This window comes from Mauremys reevesii, linkage group 1, assembly GCF_016161935.1.
Source record: "Mauremys reevesii isolate NIE-2019 linkage group 1, ASM1616193v1, whole genome shotgun sequence".
NCBI lineage: Eukaryota > Metazoa > Chordata > Testudines > Geoemydidae > Mauremys > Mauremys reevesii.
This window is the reverse complement of record NC_052623.1, coordinates 83,585,181-83,598,175: the sequence shown is the minus strand read 5'-3', so window position 1 is coordinate 83,598,175 and position 12,995 is coordinate 83,585,181. Positions and strand designations below refer to the sequence as shown.

Below are 12,995 nucleotides of genomic sequence, written 5' to 3'. Positions count from 1 at the left end.
TGGAGCTTCACAATACTGACTACAATGCCATCATTTTACCTTCGTTTACTCTAGCATAGAGTTTTCCAATAATATATTGATTAGGTTAATTAAAAATGAAGGAAGTGCCCGCTTCTCCTAGGACTCAGAATCCTACTTCTATTTCACTGAGGTAGATTGATTTGGGAGTTATAACTTTGTTAGACAGTAGGTGTCAATAGTCTTTTATTCTCCATCTACTTTTGATTAATTCTGAGGAGTCCTCATAAATCCCACAATTCTACCACAAACTGGATGTATTTGTTTATTACTTCATAGACAGAAAAGCAGGGCCATGTAAATGTAAACAACAATGCAGGCCTGCCCTAGGCTTACTACGGATAAACATGTGTGTTTCTGGAGGTTGGGGAAAGGTGAATACTAATTCTACACAGAGTGAGATACGGTCACTTCCAGAAGTCAGTTTTTATTCTTCTGTTATGTTGTGGGCCAGAGTCTAATCTCAATAATGTCAGTATAAAAATCTCCATTGAAGTCAATGAAGTAGTTTCAGATTTACACTAGTGTAATAGATCAGAATGTGGCCCTCTGTCTCAAAATCTGTTTTTGTAAAACACCACTTTGAAGAATACATTAGCAAAGGATATTGTGCACTGTAGTGTGGAGTTTTTGAATGAAAATTAGTGGCTATTCCTAGCATCAGGATTTATCTCATGTGTGTTTCTATCTAATATAAATAGACAGTGGGGAAAAATGAAAATTTTATTAGAAAATTCTGTACTGATGGTGTTTCATCTGCATTACTTTGAGCTCTGCAAAACATTTCACATCCTGTTCTTTCTAGTCCTCTCCTTTTTTGATCTGGAGTGTATGTTTGTGAAAATGAGATATTAGTGTTTATCATCATTCAGTTTTAACTGCATAAAGTAGCTATGTAACAATCCGCAGTCACCCAAACATTCAAATCCATATAATTTGGCTTAATTTAAAGAGAACTATGTGTATCATCCAAATGGCGTTCTCTTCCTAGATTAGATTTTTTGATTCACATTGCAAATGTGTTACTGAAACCACCATAATATGCCATCAGGTTGAGGCATGAAAGAGGAAGTTTACATCTTTCTTGTGGTTTGATATATATATATATTTTTGTGCTGACAACTTTTCTCTCTTGATAGATTCACATAGCAAAAGTCTGCTTTTTTTTTGTTTTGTTTTTTAAACTGGGATGGCTGGAAACTTCATATTAAAATAAAACAGGTAATGTAATACAAGAGTACTTAGAAGTTCAAACAAAATCTACAGCTTTTTGCCTTTCGAAGGCCCTTAATTATAACTTCGGAGCACTTGTATCTTTTCACAAACCTGGCTGTTTTAGTAAGAGAGGTCCTTGCATAGATCAATAGGAGTTTTTCATGTATATCTTAGCCCACGATGCCTTTTTCCATATTAAGAAAATGCAGTATCCTCTGCCACATCTTTTGGAACCTTTGACGGCATGGTTAATGTAGATGGCACTGGGGAAATTCTTGTTAGTCTTCCCCCTTATGCAATTTGAGGTTACATGTAAATTATATGTAGCTTGATTTTGCTTTGTTTTGTTTTTTGTGCTACTGGCAGTTCTACTGCAAATCTTAATGGGCAGCAGGAGTGTGTGTCAGCTTACTTTTCACAGAGCTAATTTTAACAGCTATGTTTGATTTATAGTAGTTGGATGGGTTTATTCAAATACAATGAATACCAGTTAAACTGTACAGCTGTTGAATAAAAAGCAGTCCTGCTTAAACTGTGCAGTTATTTTATGTGGTACCAAAGTGAGAATTAAAGACACACAAATGTGATCCTCTTGAGTATTTCATTTTTCACATCTTCATTGCTATACCAGTGGTCAATTAAAAAAAAAATTGTACCGAGGTATTAGAGGCCTAATGTCTGCTTCCCACAACAAACATATCTCCTTTGTGAAAGTATCTCAATGATAATTACTGGCTTTTACCAAAAACCATTGTGTGTTAAGCACTTTGGGCCAGGTTTTAAAAGGTATTTAGGCACCTTATGAGATTTGCAAAAGCACCTTGGTGCCTAACACTGCCCTAACACTTTTTTGGAAATTTCACTAGGCACCTGAATACCTTTTAAAAATCTGGCCTTTTAGAATAAAATGTGCTGTGTTATTGGAAGTACTGTATTAAAATGCCATCATTAGACCAAATCCATTGGTCCTTATCCACGTCTTATTCCGGCATACTTCAAACTTTGGTTTCATTAGAAGACCGAGTAAGGCTCTTCAGACTTTACCCATTATTAACAGTTGTCTTAGCTTTGTAGAGACAATTCCTGAGTCATAACCAACACCCACAACTCTGCCTTACTCAATGGAAGTTGCTAGTGCTTGGAACCTCTCAGAATTCAATATGGAAAGATTTTGCTTGCAGTGGTAAAGTGATTTCTGCCTAGGTGCAAGTTTAGGGTGGAATTTGTACTCATAGCTCTTTTTGTTTAAGATGATTTTTAGGTGTTAACAGTGTGGGGGTGGGGGTGTTTTAACTGACTGTTTAACCCCTTTGAAGCTTGAAAGCAAAATCTGTTTTTTTGTTTAAATCTTCTTTCCTTCATCTCAGGAATCTTTGGTTTGTTGTTGTAGGGTTGCTCCTGATGGCTAGACTATTGGTGTGGATTCTTATTTTTTTCTGTACCAGACATAAATAATTACATGGACTTTGCAACAAGGAAAGAAGCTAGTTGCAGTTTAGAGCTCACCAGTTTAAACTGTGTCCCAGTTGCAGCATGCTGTTCTACCTGTTGTGTGTTTTGACTGGCTACCAGTGAGTTACCAGTGTTTAAATTCTAGTTAGTATGCTTTCCAAATCTTTTTGAAATATTTCATTGCTAACAATAAACTTAGTGCTCTAGGAACTAAGAAAAGCAAAGGATTTAGGAGCAATCTCTGAACAAAATAGCAGAAAAATCATCTTTCAGAATAAAGATAACTAACAGCAAATATAACCAAAAGAGAGAGAGAAAATGGTGGGAACCAACTTTTTTTTGGTCCCCTGAGAGAGGAATACTTTATTTCTTAACCTTATGCTAGCCCAAGGGTTGGCAACCATTCAGAAGTGGTGTGCTGAGTCTTCATTTATTCACTCTAATTTAAGGTTTTGCGTGCCAGTAATGCATTTTAACGTTTTTAGAAGGTCTCTTTCTATAAGTCTATAATATATAACTAAACTACTGTTGTATGTAAAGTAAATAAGGTTTTTAAAATGTTTAAGAAGCTTCATTTAAAATTAAATTAAAATGCAGAGCCCCCCGGACTGGTTGCCAGGACCCAGGCAGTGTGAGTGCCACTGAAAATCAGCTTGCGTGCCACAGTGCCATAAGTTGCCTACCCCTGTGCTAGCCCAAGTCACAAGAATTTAAATTCCATGTGATCATTTGTACTGGATTTGGGATTGTTTGTCCATTTAGTTTTCAAACAGCAAAGCAGGTTCTCTATTTGCCCAACTGCTATTTAGTTAGTTGCATCAAAGAAAAGCAGAAGTTGAAGTGAAGTGAAAGCAAATTGAAGAAAATGCAAATCTTGACATGAACAGCAAGAGTAAAGAGTTACTCCTGGGTCAGTCGTAATGAAGGGATTTAAGTACAAAAAAATTCAGATAAGTATTGTAATTCAACGTGATCTTATTTCTTGGGAGAGCAATCTTGGGAGGATACTTTACAGATTTATTTTGAAAGTAAGCTTTAGATAAGTGAAGAACAGTTTGTATTTGCAGATAAATGAAAATAAGCAGTAAGTTACAAAGTGTGTCATACATAACAGCTGCCTCAAGAAGCTGTCTAGTTTCAACATAGCATGTACTGTCTAGCATGTAGTACCTAACAAAAAGAGGTAGCGGATATACTGGTGTGCTTTAATATAATATAGTTAGTTTGCCAAAATGAGAAAATGAGTTATTGATCCTTCAGACAGACACTTGAAAATGTTCCCATAAAGCATGTTTTAAAGCTCTGGTTAATATACAGTATTCTACCTTCTGTTTCTACAAGGCAACTATCTTCACATTATGTTCTGGCTGTTAAAGAGTTAAAGTACAAACTGATAAATGTCTGAGGCATTTCATTGTATTTCTAATTTCGTTTTTTGGGTTATCTATATGCAAAGGATTTCAGTATTGAGGATCAAAGAGTATATTTGTTCAGCAGCTTTACTGAGAATAATCATTTTTATTTAGAATTGAGCTGTGAAGAGAGTACCTGGTAGAAACAGAATGTGGAATACTGTACTGTATATTAACCAGAGCTTTAAGTCATGCTTTAGGGAAAATGTTTTAGCAGGCAATGACTAAACACATACAGACATGCTTCACCTTGCCAGAAGCCTTGTTTGTGCTTGCTAGACACAGAAAGGACCATTATAAGCAAAATCCAAAACGGTTTTTCAGGGGGGCAGGAAGAGTCAACATATAATGTTTTTTAAAAAGTTTTATTTTACTTTAGTCAGTTAAATTTTTAGGGATTTCTTTGCATTTGCATGACTTCCAAATTGAGATCTTTATGTATGGAACCTTCACTATGAGAATGCATGCTGAACATTTTTAATGAGAAAACTATTCAGGTGCCACAGCAACATCCACATTTTTAGTTCAGCTGTTTGCAGTATTCTTCAACCCTTTCCTTTCTAGCTATTCTACTTTTTGGCTGTTTAACATTTTATACTGTCAGATATTACCTACTTATATTTGAAAATGCAGTATATTTTAATTGCTTGTACAAATCCCTGCATGCCTAAGTGTGGGCAGGCTATTAATATTGCATAGCATGCAGTTGTAATTTTAGTTTTACTAGTGCACATGTTATGATACAACTAAAAGAACTGGGGGTAGAGGGAGGGTAGGGAAGGAATTCCATAGCTTTTGAAGCAATTATAAAATACCCCTTCTCAAAGTAACTTGTTTTCAATTCACATTGAAAAATGCAACAAATCTTTTTTTTTCCTCCCTGTTTCCTATGAAAAGTTTCTTCCTAACAGATGCTTATTGACTAAGCATAATCTGAAATTAGAACTACAGTGATCACCCTTAGTGTTTTTACCAGGAGGGATATTAGTAGAACCTGAATAAGCTTTCCAGCCTGTAGAAATATTTTCCCTGTAAGGCCCAATGGTACCCTCCTGTGATAAAGCCTGGGAGGACTCCTTTGAATGTTCCCCTCAGGTTGACATGCAGTTTGATGGATCACAGAGATAAGGATAATGCTTCCCAACCACGGTAGCTGCAAAAACCTGCTGCTTCAGTTCTCCGTGCTGGTGGCTGGCCTGTTGTTATCCCCATGGCAGCAGTCTCTGGAGCTATACTGCCATCAGTAGGGCCCTACCAAATTCATGGTCCGTTTTGGTCAATTTCATGGTCTTAGGATTTTAATGATCGTAAATTTCATGATTTCATAGACTCATAGAATTTCAGGGTTGGAAGGGACCTCAGGAGGTCATCTAGTCCAACCCCCTGCTCAAAGCTGGACCAATCCCCAATTAATCATCCCAGCCAGGGCTTTGTCAAGCCGGGCCTTAAAAATCTCTAAGGATGGAGATTCCACCACTTCCCTAGGGAACCCATTCCAGTGCTTCACCACCTCCTAGTGAAATAATGTTTCCTAATATCCAACCTAGACCTCACCCACTGCAACTTGAGACCATTGCTCCTTGTTCTGTCATCTGCCACCACTGAGAATTCAGCTTCATCCTCTTTGGAACCCCCCTTCAGGTAGTTGAAGGCTGCTATCAAATCCCCCCTCACTCTTCTCTTATGCAGACTAAACAAGCCCAGTTCCCTCAGCGTCACCTCGTAAGTCATGTGCCCCAACCCCCTAATAATTTTTGTTGCCCTCCGCTGGACTCTCTCCAATTTTTCCACATCCCTACTGTAGTGGGGAGACAAAAACTGGACACAATACTCCTGATGTGGCCTCACCAGTGCCGAATAGAGGGGGATAATCACTTCTCTCGATCTGCTGGCAATGTTCCTGCTAATGCAGCCCAATGTGCCGTTAGCCTTTTTGGCACCAAGGGCATGCTGCTGACTCATATCCAGCTTCTTGTCCACTGTAACCCCCAGGTCCTTTTCTGGGGAACCTCTGCTTAGCCAATCTGTCCCCAGCCTGTAGAGGTGCCTGGGATTTGTCCATCCTAAGTGGAGGACTCTGTAGTGTAGCTTGAGCCTCAGTGTTGATGAATTTAGTGGGCAGAGCGCAGGCGAGGCAGCCAAAGGCGCATGATAATTGCAGTTATTCCCAGAGATATAACCCACATAGATGTTGAAATCTGAAATTTTAGGGTGTGGTAACTGTGGGGGTCCTGACACCAAAGAGGGTGGTTTTTTGGGGGAGGGGGGTTACAAGGTTATTGTGGCGGGGGTGGTATTGTCACCCTTACTTCTGCACTGCTGCTGGTAGTGGCACTGCCTTCAGAGCTGGGTGGCTGGAGAGCGGTGGCTGCTAGTTGGAAGTCCAGCTGTGAAGGCAGCGCCACTGCCAGCAGCAGTTCATAAGTAAGGATGGCATGGTATGGTATTGCCACTCTTACTTCTGCACTACTGCCTTCAGAGCTGGGCACCCGTCCAACAGCCGCCACTCTCCAACCAGCTCTGAAAGGAGCAACACAGAAGTAAGGGTGGCAATACCGTGAACCCCCCCCCCTTACAATAACTTTGCTATGACTCCCTTTTGGGCAGGACCCCCGAGTCTGAGAAACGCTGGTCTCCCCTGTGAAATCTGCATGGTATAGGGTAAAAGTACACAAAAGACACATTTCACAGGGAAGACCAGATTTCATGGTCCGCCACGCATTTTTCGCAATGTGAATTTGGTAGGGCCCTAGCCATTAGCATCTATATCCATGCCTGGACAACTTCTCCCTCTGATGGGAGCTGGGAGTTAATGTTTGGCTGTCCACTGAGTTCAGAGTGCAGTGACTATAGTGGTGTTGATCCTTCTGACCTCCAGCATGCACCTGCCTAACCTAGGTACTAAAATGCTGGGCTATTACACATCTGAAGTAACTCCTCTGTAGTTAGCTAATCTGGATTTTCATTAATGTAACTGAGAGCAGATTGCAGCCCAGTAGGCCTAGATACAGAGTTGAACGTTATTAGCAATACAGAAATCTATCACCACATACTTGAAAGTTTGGGAACATATGGTAGAGCTGATTTGACCATTTCTGCACCCAGCTTGGCCAGCTTCTGGTTCCATCTGCTCATCTTAGTGGTGGAGCTTATAAATAACATTTAATATTTATTTGAGATATGGGTTACTTACTTTTCCTGTTACCCTATAATACATCCTTACATGCCTTTCAGATCAGATTTTAAATTTAGGTCCTGTTAGCTCAGAGAGGCAAACTATCAAAGTAGAATTTAAGAAATTCCATGGCACTTTATTTTATGTTTTGTTTTGTTTTTTGTTTTATTTGAGGGATTATCAGAAAAAATACTCTACACTTTTTAAAATAGCCACTTGTATCCCATTGTATGCTTCAAGCTGTGTGCATAAGTCTGACACCAACTACCTCTACAATAGTCAATTGTTTTTGGAAAATGAGGAACTAAGATAGTCAGTTATTCAGAATTACAGGGGAATTTTGGAAGATAATGCATAATTACCAACATTATCTTAAGTGTCTAAGGATGTGAGACTTATTATGTGAAGTGCATAATGGTAGCCATGTTTGTCTACAGAGAAACAACCAGTGAAGCACAAGTAACTCATCACATTGTACATACTGAAGGTCAGAAAGGTGCGATATTAAACCATAGACTAAAATGTATGGTAGCTACCTCTCCACCTCTAATTTTTCTATGCATGTCAAATATTGTAAATAAAACACTTGTGATGTTTCACTTTTCTTCGCAGTCACTTGCCCCAGAATTGCATGTCCCCAACCTGCATCCCCCTTTTGAGTGCTTGTGCTAGAATAATGGTTTTGTTTTTATTATTTGTATAAAGAATGATAAAAAGAAGGGCTTATGCTTCTCTTTTCTTGTTCTCAAGGTTACATTTTTGTAAGATTTGTGATGATTTAGCTTTATGTTCTAATACATGATGCAAACATTTGAATAAATGTAAATAGTGGTTGTAGTTTGCATCCTTAGTAATCCCTCTATAACAAATTAATAAATAGACACAAGTCCTATTGCTTTACCTGCATGACTTGTCTTTGATGCGCTCATAAAATGAGCAGATTTTGGCCCAAAATGAATTGTATCTTCTGCAGTTGCATGTCATGATTTTCAGACTACTCTTTTCATCACCTCATTCAGATTAGTATTCACATAACATTCTCTATAGTTGTATATAATAGAAATAGTATTCCTTCTTTTATTATCCACAGAAAATGTGTAAGGCAACTATTGGGCCACAGAAAGATAAAAACTGGGATTTTTTCAGTGTTGTTTTGGTAGGATGTGACACTAGCAAATCCTAGCTTTTACAATGGATCATTGTTCAGTTTACAATATTTGATACAAGAGTTGCCCAACTGGTGGTAAATCTCTGCTGAACCTGCAGTCCATGAATGAGCAGATAAAACAAAAAACAGGATAGATGGGGTACATACAGACTTAATGTGGTCCTTTTGTTCAGATGATAAACCGCATAATCATTCTGTTTTAAAGTTCAGTAAACTGAAGTTTTCCACACCAGAACTGGCTCTGATGAAGGTACATATTTGTGACCTTGGTTCAGCATGTTGCTTAGGGCAACATAGCTAACATAACTGTAGCTTTTAATATGACATGGTCTAGCTCACTTGCATGCTTTCTCTTTTTTTACCAGTTGAGAGGTCAGAGATGCTGATTACAATTTGCCAATTGTAGTAACATTCCATTACAGACTTACTTCCTAAATATTATAGTGAGCACTTGTTGACCTGTCAGCCCTCCCTTTTCTATAGATCCAGGAGTCTGTAGCAGCAGTATCCATGGAAGATTAACAAAATTATTTAAGTTTCACGGAGTGTGGGGGGCGTCATGGCCCTCACTTCCTGCGATTCACCGTGACTCTCAGCCAGCCAGTAAAACAGGTGGTTTATTAGATGACAGGAACACAGTCCCAAGCAGGGCTTGTAGGTACAACAAGGACCCCTCAGCCAGGTCCCGCTGGGGGGACAAGGATTTTGGACCCCAGACTTGGGATTCCCTGCCTCTTCCCAGCCAGCCCAAAACTGAAACCAAAAACCCCTCCAGCAGGCTCTCTCCCTCTCTTTCTCTCCCCCTCTCCCTTTGTCCAGCTTCCCTGGCAAAGGTGTCCACTTGCCCCACCCCCCTTCCTGGCTCAGGTTACAGGCTCAGGTACCCTTCCGCACCTAAAGTCATCCCCTGCTCTCCTATCCCCCATGCAGACAGTCCCAGTCAAACTAAATGACATTCTCAGGTCAATCCACCCTGCTCCCTACTGTGTCACAGTAACTACTGTAGATCCCGGGGGCATGAAAAGTTCTGGTTCTTTTAGAACTTTCCTGCCAAAGGCTGCATCTGTAGATGCAATGTTCTGTAGTGTCCTGACAACCCATCATGATAAAAGTTGCAGCCTTGACACTTTCAACCTGTCTTCCTGATGCATTGTCATCCCACTGGTTGAGTGCACAGTGATAGTTACCTGTGATATTGCCCTGCTAGCTTTGTAAACCTCTAAAATATACCCTTTTAATTTTATCTTGGTATTGAGGCTTTGGTTGTCGTCTTCTTTCCCCAGATGGCAGTGTGGGGTAAAACACTGGAAAAGGACTGCAGACTTTGTGTAACCCAGAGTCCTATGCAGGTGTTCTTTGAGAAACTCCAGTGATTGTCACCCACCTTCTTTAGGGAAGAATATCTCAGATTACTCTGAAGTGCTGCAACAGAACCCTAATGGAGTACATGGTAATCCTGTGACAAGCACAGGCAAATCTCTGGCATCTCCCTTTTAGAGGACTTCCATATTGTACAGAAACCCTATCACTTCTTTGAGATGAATGGTCCATTCTACCCTTTCTTCCTCCTCTGCTGAATGTGTTCCAGCAGACTATTCCAGGAGTGTAGTCACATCTCTGTAGTCAAGGGTCGTTTTTAGTCCATTTGAGGACGGCTGGTGCTATTTGTCCTTATCAGCTGCTACTGCAAGTGATTTGTCCAAGCAGTGTTCTGCGTAAATACTTAAGATTGGTAAAGATGTGTTTGACTTGTACATTTGCCTTTGGCAAATGAAGCAGTAGGTGTCTGCAGGCCAGTGTAACTGCCATGCGCTGAGCCATGGAAGGAGTGCAGGGAAGGATCAGTTGCAACAGTGTCAGCCAAGATTTTTTGGGAACATAGGAACACTGGATATATTAAATGCCCTCATGGATTCAATCAGTGATTTGTTTGGTTCAGTGTCCTGGGTAAAATTTTCAAATAATGAAACTCAATAGGACTTGGGTTCCTACCTGACTTAAGTGCTTTTGAAAATTTTACCCCTTGTCTCCAGCAATGGCCAGTGCCAGATGCTTTAGAGAGAGGTGTTTAAGCACCATAGTGGACAACTATAACATAACTACCTCACCTAAGCTCCCTCTAAGCCGTGTGGCTGCGCAACTGCCAAGTGCCACGCAGGTGCTCAGGGCTGCGGCAGGGCGAGATGCCTCTCCCCAAGACCTGGACCTGCCACAGCGCCCCTCCCTCTAGTCCCGGCCTTGACCCAGCTCAGCCCTGGACCTGCTGTGGCCGGGGGACAAGCACCCCGCCCCTGGACCCGAGCCAGCCCGGCCCAGACCTGCCACAGCTGGAGAACAGGCACGTTATCCTCCTCTCTCCCCAGGACCGGTGCAAGGCTATTTTGCGCCCTAGGCAAAACTTCTACCTTGCACCCCCCATAACGTCGGTTCATTGACGGGCAAATCCCAACGAGCCTTTTATAGACCCCAGGGGCCAGCTGTGCCCAGGGGCTGCTCCCCAGACCAGATTTCCCCCCTCCCCGCCCCCCTGAACTCCCCTGGAGGGTGTACAGCCCCTCCCCCCCCGTGAACCCACCCCGGCAGCCCCCGTCCCAAGTCCACTCACTGGCTTTGCCAGGCTTGGGCTGCTGCAGCAGCTGGGCATGGAGGAGCCGCTTTCTGGGGGCTCCCGCAGCAGATACATGCAGGCAGAAGCCCCTGTGCACCCCCCAGCTCCCCTCTTGCCACGCTCGGGCTCTGCAGCTCCTGGGAGTGTGAGCCGCTGCCACCGCTGCCTCTCTCGGAGCAGGCTCAGGGCCCTGCGCCAGGCGGCAGCTGACATGCCTGGGAGCTGCAGAGCCCAAGCGTGGCGAGGGGGGGCTGGGGGGCGCACAGGGGCCTCTGCCTGCATGCATCTGCTCCGGCCCACAGGAGCCCCCTCGGGGGGGCACCAGGCCCCCGCTTGGCCGGGGGGGCACGGCTGCTCCCCGCTAATGGCGCCGCCGCCTTTTCAGGGCTCCTGCCCCCTTGCGCCATCCTGGCTCCTCCATGGTTGCGGCTTGCCACCCCCACAAGCTGACACCCTGGCTCTCCGGTGCCTCTGGAAGGCGGCTCCTCCCTGCCGAGCCAGGGCACTGCTTTTTGGTGCCCCCAGGGCAGTGGTGAGCTGCAGCCAGTTCGCACCGGTTCGCGCAAACCGGTTGTTAAATTTAGACGCCCTGTTAGAACCAGTTGTCCCGCCTGGGACAACTTGTTCTAAAAGGGCATTTAAATTTAACAAGCGCTCGCTGCTGCGGCCCCAGCTTACCTCAGCTCCGCCTCCACCTCCTCCCATGAATGCTTCGCCCTGCTTCTCCTCCCCCTCTGCTTCCTGCGAATGAGCTCTTCGCGCGGGAAGTCTGGGAGGGCTGAGAAACAAGCAGGCTTCCCGCTCACGCCCAGGAAGACGCTTCGGGGGTGGAAGCGATGTAGGCCGAGGCAACAAACTTGTGAATGCAGGCTTTAATGAAGGCACATCCGAGACAGAGAAGAGCGAGCCCAACCAGAAGGGACACAAACAGGGATTGGAAATAGGATTTGTAGGGCGCAAGGCCAATCCAATCGAGCCATGACCAAAACTGGAAGGACTCTCGTGACTCTCTGACAGTAGAGCTCAACGTTTGCAGGTCTTTAACAATTGAGGACAAATTAGGAGAAATAGAAGGCAAAGAAACGCAGCATTTATCAGCAAAGTCGGGATATACTTCAGCAAATTTAGTACAAAATGAGGAAGATTGTAACAAATATTGAATCATTAATCTATTTTGAATACTATACTGAACAAGGGAATTTAACTGCTGATTAATTAAGGAGAGGCCCTTGCCCGTAGTATTAGCAAGCATTTCAATAGCAAGGGATTGAAACAGCACTTGATCACGTAACATCATATAACCAACAGGGTTAAAACTAACAATAGAGGAGGTGAGGGAGGAAGCTGCTGTTTGCAAACGAGTCCAAAAAGAGTGGGTACTACGATGGTGTCGGTGGCTAGATGGCAAGGTATAAATACCTCCGCCCTGTAGATACAGGGTGCCAATGGTGCATATACCCCGGGGATTGGGAGGAAGCACAGCAAATGCAACATTACCGCAAATCCAAAAATGACCGGGTCTTAAGGGAGAAACTGTGGTATGGCTCCACCCATTATTGGTTACAGAATAAAAGCTGGATGCACGATTGATACATGCAGCCTCAGCATGATGCATATGCTGGGCATGAAACAGATACGTATGTGTTATGGAGGTATAGAAGGTTCCAAAAAAAATTATAATTAAGATGATAAGAACAATTAATGGGAGGGGGGTAGGTAAAATTAAGAGTGGGTTTAGTTAGGGAGGTATTAGCATAAGAGAAACTCCACATAGAACAATTAGAATAAGTACCAACCCAAGTAGGGGCTGGGGTTAAACTATTACCAACAAAAACCCAACAATGAGATGCTGGAACTCTAATACTCCCAATTAAAGGAAAGCTAAGATCACATTATGATTACAGGATGCAGACAGGAACTCATCTCAACAACATCATGCGGCTCTTC

The 12,995-nt window shown here is 42.7% G+C and overlaps 1 protein-coding gene across 4 annotated transcripts in view; it reads left to right on the top strand.

Annotated features, from left to right (window-relative positions):
• The window catches only part of TBC1D4 (TBC1 domain family member 4), a 162,963-nt gene that overhangs the window by 112,160 nt on the left and 37,808 nt on the right, over positions 1 to 12,995 (top strand). Inside the window, exon 1 of one of the 4 annotated variants that reach the window (XM_039533534.1) lies at positions 3,572 to 3,595. The exons of the other annotated variants lie outside the window; for them this stretch is intronic. The gene's annotated coding sequence lies outside the window, so the exon portion shown is untranslated. Of the gene's footprint in view, positions 1 to 3,571; positions 3,596 to 12,995 lie in introns of those variants that run through there. 4 annotated transcript variants of the gene reach the window in all.